General features: G+C 38.4%; 1 long non-coding RNA gene across 1 annotated transcript; it reads right to left on the reverse strand.

The window, feature by feature from the left end:
• Positions 1-993: 993 nt before the first annotated feature.
• On the reverse strand, positions 994-6,968 carry LOC139141467 (uncharacterized). The gene is made up of 4 exons (XR_011554187.1): positions 6,835-6,968; positions 6,179-6,341; positions 3,213-3,388; positions 994-1,505 (listed from the first exon to the last, which is right to left on the reverse strand). It is a non-coding gene; the product is annotated as an uncharacterized lncRNA (long non-coding RNA).
• Positions 6,969-8,925: the final 1,957 nt, after the last annotated feature.

Raw genomic sequence — 8,925 nt, forward strand, 5'->3', positions numbered from 1 at the left:
AGTGAAACGCCCCTTTTCGCGTTCATCCCACTAATCGCGGTCACTCAGCTCACGCGTTTCACATGGAAACAGAACACAAATCATCTCGTTCGCCCAACTCACACGTTTACAAATCACAGACTTGAACCGTGTCTAACGACGAACGTTCGATCTTCGGAACTAAATTTCAGTAAACTATCGAAATGCAATCTTCTCCGAGCACGTCATTAGTTTTTATCGATTTCGCGAGATTCGCTGTCAAGTGCAAGGTCAAAGACAGAGCAGCGTTATTAAACATGGGTAAAAGATGTTACAAAAAAGTCAATTCCATAGTAAGATTCAATGTTCTACCCACCGAAGTTCACGAACTCAATCGAAATACCGGTAAACCTTCCTTGCGAGATTAGGAGTTGAAATAATGTTTGACAATCTCATCTGTGGTTCCTTTACCATGCAAAGGTACGATGAAGATAGATATTGGTCAGGCCAAAAGGAAAAATATTATTCCTTGGACTTGTTTTTTGCAATGCCACACATACAGCGTGCGATTTTTGCTTTACTGTTTTTGCGAACTAGCAAAATCTCCGACTAGTTACATTGGTCCTAATGACTTGGAGTCTAGATTTTACAAACTGTCCGCAATAATAGAAGCATTAAATATAAGATAGGGGATGTGAATTCTGAGCATTTCCATATTCTCCAAAACAGACATGAAACATGCCCTAAAACTTGCAATGTAAAAGTATACATTTGCCGCAATTTCACAAGACAATTTTGCAAATTAGCAAATCAGTGGTAATTCCGAGGAACAAATGAATTATTCTTCCTTGCCTTAGGTCAATACTGTCGTAGTAAAATAATTATTGTAGGGTATTTATTTTGGAGAGAGAGAGAGAGAGAGAGAGAGAGAGAGAGAGAGAGAGAGAGAGAGAGAGAGAGAGAGAGAGAGAGAGAGAGAGAGAGAGACCACGGCAAGCACAAAAAATTAGATGACATACTCTATTACACTTAAAATTGAAATTTCAAGGGTATAATACTTTTTATTTCTGTAGTTCTCTGATTAGGATAATATAACAATAAATCTCTGGCTTTTGAAAGTTTATAAACCATCAGGAGTGTAGACGAGTGTACAAATATTGTCTCGAATGTCTTACGTCTGGCGTTTAGATTCAAGACAATCATTAAAATGTTTGTAAAAAGTTTCTACCGTCATGCTGTATTGATTAAATGAATGCTAATCATATCCTTCAATTTATAGTGTAAGATAAGAGTTGAATGAATTATTATGTACTTTGACTATGGGTCATTATCATTACAATATGCATGCACAAATAGACGCATTAATACACTTTGCATATATGAATACTAAAATTTCCCTCTTCCAGCAATAGAGGTCCTATAATGTCAAAACATAGTTGATTTTAAAAGGGCGTCAACGCGACCGTGTATTATCTGGTCAAGGAGATCTTGATCTTGCTAGTATGTCTTGATGTGTATCGCCATGAAGTCTGCACGAGCAACGGAATCTGGAATATTAGATTATGCAAACAACATTAGAGCACATCGTTAGGAAGCTGACGAAAAACTTGATTCGTGTTTATAAGCACGAAGACGATGGTAGAAACAACTTCCCATACTTACACATGTACGAGCGTCATTGTTGTTGAGGGCGCTGGCACATGATACAGGTGCAGCCAACGAACAGTGCACTTTTAAAGGGGTCCTTATTATGATAAGATATATTGTGCGAGACAAGTAATGTGAACTGACTAATTTTAAGCTGCTAATAATTTTCCCTCCAACTGAACACTTTTCGACTTACCCTCCCGCACTCAAACTTCATTTTTACCCACTCCCTACATATTTTTGCCCGTTCCCCCCCATTGTGAATTGTTGAAGCTCCCCTGCCCTGTGGCGAAAAAACTTGTTGATTTCCCCTGCCTTGGAAAAAAGTTCCCTTTAAAATTTCATCATTCCCTGCAGACATGAAGCTCCCCTGCCTTGTGATAAAAAACCTGTCGATTTTCCCAAGCCCTGTGAAAAAGCAAGTAACTTCCCCTCTACTCGTTTTTTCCCAATCCCGGTCCTCAGACCAATCAACTGATATCTGCCCTTCCCGACAAGAAAATAAAATATGCTCCCTGCCAGCTGAAAATATGTTCCCTGCCCAAGCAAAATTAAAATTTCCTCTGCCCTCCAAAATTTGCTCCCGAAATAGCTTTTTCGTTGAATAGCGTCGTTGGCTGCACCTGATTATATGACACATAAAATTTATTACAGTTCTGCAGGAATCAGGACTGCTTGCTAATGGACATACAAATCTACCCACTGGAAACCAAGGCCAACACAACGCAACAAGGTACAGAGAACCAACTATCACGAAAACACAAGTAACCAGGCTACCAGCATGAGAGGCCACCAACTAGGACTGCAGCCTCCATCGCCCGTTGCAGAATTCAAGACTTAAACGACCTGAGAACTCTTGTTGCTGAACTCGATTATATCGAACTATATACTCTCATATACAGGACTTATTTACTCAATATTATTCCACAGAATATAATCGAAATTCTTTCTCTCACTTATTGCACGTTTCACTACCAAATTTACTACTTAGTATTTTACGTTTGAAAGAGATTAAAAAATGCAATCATTCGCTACACTTCTAAATTTCCCGCCGCGGAGAATGTTAGGAAATATATTCTTGTATTACGTCATTATTGGTACAGTGTCTTACCATAGATACTCAGATAGCATTCCTTTCTCGTGACTCATAGACACTTTTCCCGCCAAAAGTGCTTTATCTTTGGGAAACCTCACCTTCCAACATCAGAGACATTTCTACCCTCAACAGAGACACTTCACGTCACTGGACTCTATGTACGGTCTCTCATTCAAGTGCCATGCTTCACTGTCTATCATTAGCTTAGTAATAAAGTAGTCATCTATTGTATTAGATAACATACATACATACATACATACATACATACATACATACATACATACATACATACATACAGACTGACGACGGACGCCGGACGGATACCCATCCCAATAGCTTCTATAGACTATATTAGTCTATAGTAGCTAAAAAACAGATTTACCAAAGCGTGAATGTGATAGTCTGCCAGATAATACCTGACCACAAAAATGCGGTGGGATAATAATTCCTTCCTAGTGTCACATTATACAATGTCCCTATAACGATATGAAAGACAAAGAGAAAATTTTACCTGAGTTATAGTTTGTCCTTTGTTCTGTCTTACTGTACAGGAAGTATGGTCTTGCTGCAGTGGAACTCCAACTGCAAGCCACGGGACCTGCGTCTACGACCACAAACCAACCGACATCATTTGGACATCCGCCATATACACTATTGATGAAGAAGCGCCGTGAATACTGTCCATCTCTGGAATATTAATTAGAAAAAGGAAATCGTGAATGTTAGATGAACTGAAGGGGATTTAGCCGAGCGGTTTTGACTGTGATGTCTCCGCTAGGTGACCGGGTGCCGTACATTGTGAGTGCGAATCCTATCGAGAATTTACGAAATTTACTCATTCGTCACTTACTTGTTGCGAACAATGATCTATTATTCACGTTGTAAGCTTGGTTATCGGGGATATGTCATCTAGATCACCGACCTTCATGTTACTCATATTTTGAACCACAATCGAAGAAAAAGAGAAGAAAAGCAAACAGAAAACCTGATGAAAGTATGTGCCAATCCTATCATCTATGTCACCCTATACAATAAAAGTTGGCGATATCATTATATAAGGCAATAGACTGAACCATTACTGCACGGCAAGAGTGGTCTACAACCATATAACCTGTTTATAGAACAAGATAGTTTATTATATTATCTGAATTTGACTATAAATCTATATTTTTTTAAAGAATATATTAATCTTAAAACCGGACGATATTGAAAAATATGTACCTACTGAACTATTAATGCCTTTAATGGTTACTACTTCACTCTATATCATATATATATATATATATATTATATATATATATATATATATTTTTTTTATTTATTTATTAAATCAGGCTCAAGGCCCATAGACGTTACATAAAAAAAGGAAAAAAATGGTAACAGAAAGTACAATTGTTCACATTCAAAACCGACAAAAATACTAGCTAGTATAAAATATTTCTCCAATGCCTGCACTGATATGAATCTATATATGTACAATTATAAATATTCTTGACGTAAAAATTTGTGCATTGTTGTATTCTACTGATAAAATTATGAACACACTTACGCATTAACTCGCCAAATGATAACACAGAGAACGTAACAAACATAGTACTAGCACTACATCGCCTAGAGAGATTAAAAAGCCGTCTGAAACAGTTGTTATATGCAACACGAATTTTGTTGTATGAACTTAATTTAAAATTTGACCAAAGATGACAACAATATAGATTTGAACAGAAAGACTTGAATAACTTAACTTTAACTTGACTAGAGCAATATGCAAATTTTCTGAAAAGAAAGTTGCCACGGATATAAAGTAAACGAACTTGTCTGCTTATGTCATCGTCATCCATAAAACTACTTAGAATAAAAACACCAAGATACTTGTATGAATTTACAAAAGTGAGATTCAACCCATTAAGATGAACAACGGGCACATTCAGAAGTTTAAACCCACTCGGAATAATCATCATACAGACAGTTTTTTCTGATTATACAAAATATCGTGTTCACTAGCATAGATCTCACAGACATAGATAAGTTTCTGCAAGCCTTTGCTTGAGGGACTAAAAATGATTAAATCATCAGCATAGCAAATATGATTTAAAATTCTACCGCTAAATAAACAACCAATTATACAAGTCGACAAACGAGAGCTCAGCTCATCAATATATACATTAAACAAAAGTGGCGAGAGAATGCCTCCTTGCCGAACACCGTTTAAAACATTAAAAACAGGGGATACAACAGATCCCCATTTAATACAAATTTGCTGATATCTGTACCAAAAGGCAATTAGCCTTACAATGATAAGTGGAATTCCTCTTAAAATAAGTTTCTTAAAAAGTGTCCAATGGTTAACACGATCAAAAGCTTTAGAAGCATCCATGAAACACAAAAACATAGGACTCTTATGAGACTTATAAAACTGGATTACTTCCTTCAGAAGATAAATACACTGGTCTGTGGAATGTTTAGCTTTAAAGCCAAACTGATTATCTGACGTGTACAAGTAAGACTCAATATGTTTTAACAGAACATGTTCTAAAACCTTTGAGAAAACAGAGGATAGAGCGATAGGTCTATAGTTACTCTTGTCAGCCACATCACCAGCTTTATCTTTAATAATAGGCACCAAGACAGTAGAAATCATACTTGGAGGCAGGTACCCATGTGTCATACAAGCATTGAAAATAATCGTTAAAAGTACAGCAAGTCTATCACCAGCATATACAAGATGCTCAGATGAGATACCATCAAGTCCAAATGCCTTACCATTGTCCAGCTTTTCAATAGCACATTTGATATCCATAACTGTAAACATACAATTAGATGGCTTAACATTCAATAAAGCGTCTTCTACAAATGTTTTATTGCACTCTGTCCTGACTGAAAGAGACAAATCTTTAAAGTGGTCATGCCACATGTACGCTATGTCTTTATGACCAGTGGCTCCCCCTACTGTGTTAGCAAGTGAGACACGACTAGAAGACTGTTGTTCAACATGCTTCCAAAACTGAATATCATTCTTATTAATCAGGTCAGCAGCAAGGGCGTCTGCCTGAGCTGTACGTTCATTATTTTTACACCAGCGCAAAGCATACTTAAAATGAGCTCTAGTAGTTTGCATTTTACGAAAAATGTGGCCTTGTCTTGGTTTTGAAAAACTAACCCACAGCTTAAAAGCACTTCTTGCTTCATCATGGGATGTTTTACAAATATATATATATATATATATATATATATATATATATATATATATATATATATATATATATATATATATATAAGGCTAATAGATATATAATGCTGCCGATGAAGTAAAAGTATCTAAGGTAAGTACTCGTCATTTTGTCAATGCACTCATCTCCTTGAAATAAAATAGTCTTCAGCTCAGCGCTACCGTTAACTTGATTTTTGTGTAGGTCAGCGGAGCGGAAATTATGCTCTGGCTCGCGAAAATGTGAAATAACGTTACGGATGTAGACTTACCCTCTAAGAGAGAAGAAATTCTTTGCTACATCAGTATCCAGTAGTCATGATAGGGTGTCGAAATCAATCGCTCGTTGCTCAGCCAGTTAGTTTTATTACTACCACGACCGTCAAATATCAGGTACATACTCTCTTCTCCTCCTTCGTAAACGGACAATTTCACCTGGAAAGATAGGGAGGGCAGTACGAACACTATACTATCGTGTGTGATTTTATTTCAGATTTAGACTTTGAAATTGAGGTACAAAGGCCAAAGAAATGCAACTGAGATGTAATATGCACTTTTCTCCGGATCCTTTGTTAATATTTCCTTGAAAACTGTGATTTGTGGATAAGGAGTCACACTATGCAATTGGATACGAAAACGATCTCCTAACACAATGGCGCGGCTAGACGCTTATGCAGTTTCTCTTTCGATCCAAATCTTTTTGACGAGATATCTCCAATAACATAACTGTGGCTTTGACAGAGCCCGTTTCATTTTGCGATGGCTTGACCTCAATGAAATTTCAGAAATTTACTCAATGCTCTGATCTAGCCGTAATTCTTCAGAATATCTAACGGAACAAGCTTTCGAAAACTTCACTCCACAGCTGTAAACAGACTAATTTTCTAAGCAGCAAGCATAATGATTGGCTTCATACACCAGCCCATACCTCTCTGACGCCAAGAGTACTCCATGAATCAACTTTCGGGCTCTTGTAGTGATCTCTATAATTTGCATTCAATTGTCTAGCTTGGATATCGTCACAGTCGCTCGAGAGTTATTCAGCTCTGGGACTAGTCGCCCCATAGACGAGTATACAGAAGCGAGAAATACCTCGCTTCTGTATACTCGTCTATGGGGCGACTAGTCCCAGAGCTGAATAACTCTCGAGCGACTGTGATATCGTCTTGGTTTCGCCCACCATCGTTGTTCCAAAGATCAAACACACTGCCACCAACGCCGGGCACAGCTTTAAAGACCAGTTCCCACCCTGAGGTCGTAAAAATATCATGTTGATTAATGTATTCATCTTACTGGCCTGTAATTACATGTTCTCGTTCAATACTTTTCCATTTTTTTTCACAACATTAAAACACTGTCGTAAATATTTCTCGCAGACAAATACCTTAGACCATGCAGACTCTGAATATATAGTCTATTGACAATGTTTTTGCCATCACTTATTTCTGAGTGACGTTGTAAGAAAGCCGAACCACACACGTCTACTGCTGTTCTAACAACAGCTTGTTATTACATAGAAGCTGTCATCACTCCACTCTCTCTCTGGTTCTCTGTCTCGCTGTCTGTCTGCCTCTGTCTTTTCGACTGACTCTCTGTCTGTCTGTCCGCCCGCCTCTGTCTTTTTTGACTGACTGACTAACTGACTGACGGACGGACTGACTGACTCTCTCTCTCTCTCTCTCTCTCTCTCTCTCTCTCTCTCTCTCTCCTCTCTCTCTCTCTCTCTCTCGCTCTCTCTTCTCTCATCGCATAATCACAACTTTCAATGTCGTCCTGTATGTGAGCATTATGGCTTTGCCTTTGGCTTCGTGGTCCCCGACTGTATAATTTGCTTAAATTTAACAACAGACCTCAGTAGGCTACAAACAGCGACTTCATGGATGTCTCGAAGAGAAATAGAAATATTCACATATTTGTGAACATTTAAATTGTCCATAGAATTTCATGTGCCGCAACAATTGCATGTGAGTGAGTCATGAAAAATGGATGGTCGGGCTATACTTAGCTGTGGAAACGCAGCTATCTGTTGGCTGGGTAGCGTGCGTCGCTATGCGCGTCATCAAAAGGTCAGCCCCGCCAGGGCGGGGTTAACCTTTGATGACCCGTGAGCGCATAGCGACGCACGGCAGGGTTGACCTTTGAAGACCCGCATGGCGACGCACGCTACCCCGCAACAGATAGCGGCGTTTCCACAGCTAGGCTATACTAAAACTTACCCAGTTCTGCAATAGGTTGAGGCTCGATGTACTCTACACGAAAGAAGAGAAAAATTCTGGCACTACGCTTATCTTATGATATTGAAACAGTTTTAGCAAACTGTTGCCTTCAATAAATATTTTGAGGAATTTTGTCATTGTCAGGCGATGCATAAGACAGTTTATGCTCGCTGTTTGAAAAAAACTTTAGAATTAATTGATCTTGAAATCAAAGAAACAGCAGCATCTGTCTTATCAGTTTTGCTTCCACTGAGGCAATAGCAATACAGACCAAAGAGTCATATGACTTACAATTGACGGTGACATCAATCAATTAGAGCGTGAAACGAAGCAGAACAAACTGCAGTCGATTTAAAGTGGTATCTCAGGGATTATCCATGAACTAAAACTTGAATGACCAAGAAAAACAAAAGAAACCAACGAACTCACCAAATTTATGCTTGACGAAGATAGCCATAACATCCGCTATCTTTCCTGCAAGAGAAGGACTACATCATTGTGCACTGATCATAAATTTGGAATTTCTGTAAATCTACACTTTCAACAAATCTATAAAATCGCTCTTCTTGAGCTTTAACCATTAGATGCTTGGTAGTTACGCCATATAGACGTTTCTCTGGTGCATCGTTTCCCACCTCGACATTTGCGTATAACGGTGGACCTTGATTGTTTCATGGTTCGCAAAGTCGCTCCACTATAAAGGGGCCGTGGATAATTAAAGCATACGAACGGGGTTAAAACGCGGCTATTTGCGTTGGCCTCCCCCTATAAACGAAAGTTCAGAATTGCGAAAATCCAACCAA

The sequence above is a fragment of the Ptychodera flava genome, chromosome 10 (assembly GCF_041260155.1).
Source record: "Ptychodera flava strain L36383 chromosome 10, AS_Pfla_20210202, whole genome shotgun sequence".
NCBI classification, from domain to species: domain Eukaryota; kingdom Metazoa; phylum Hemichordata; class Enteropneusta; family Ptychoderidae; genus Ptychodera; species Ptychodera flava.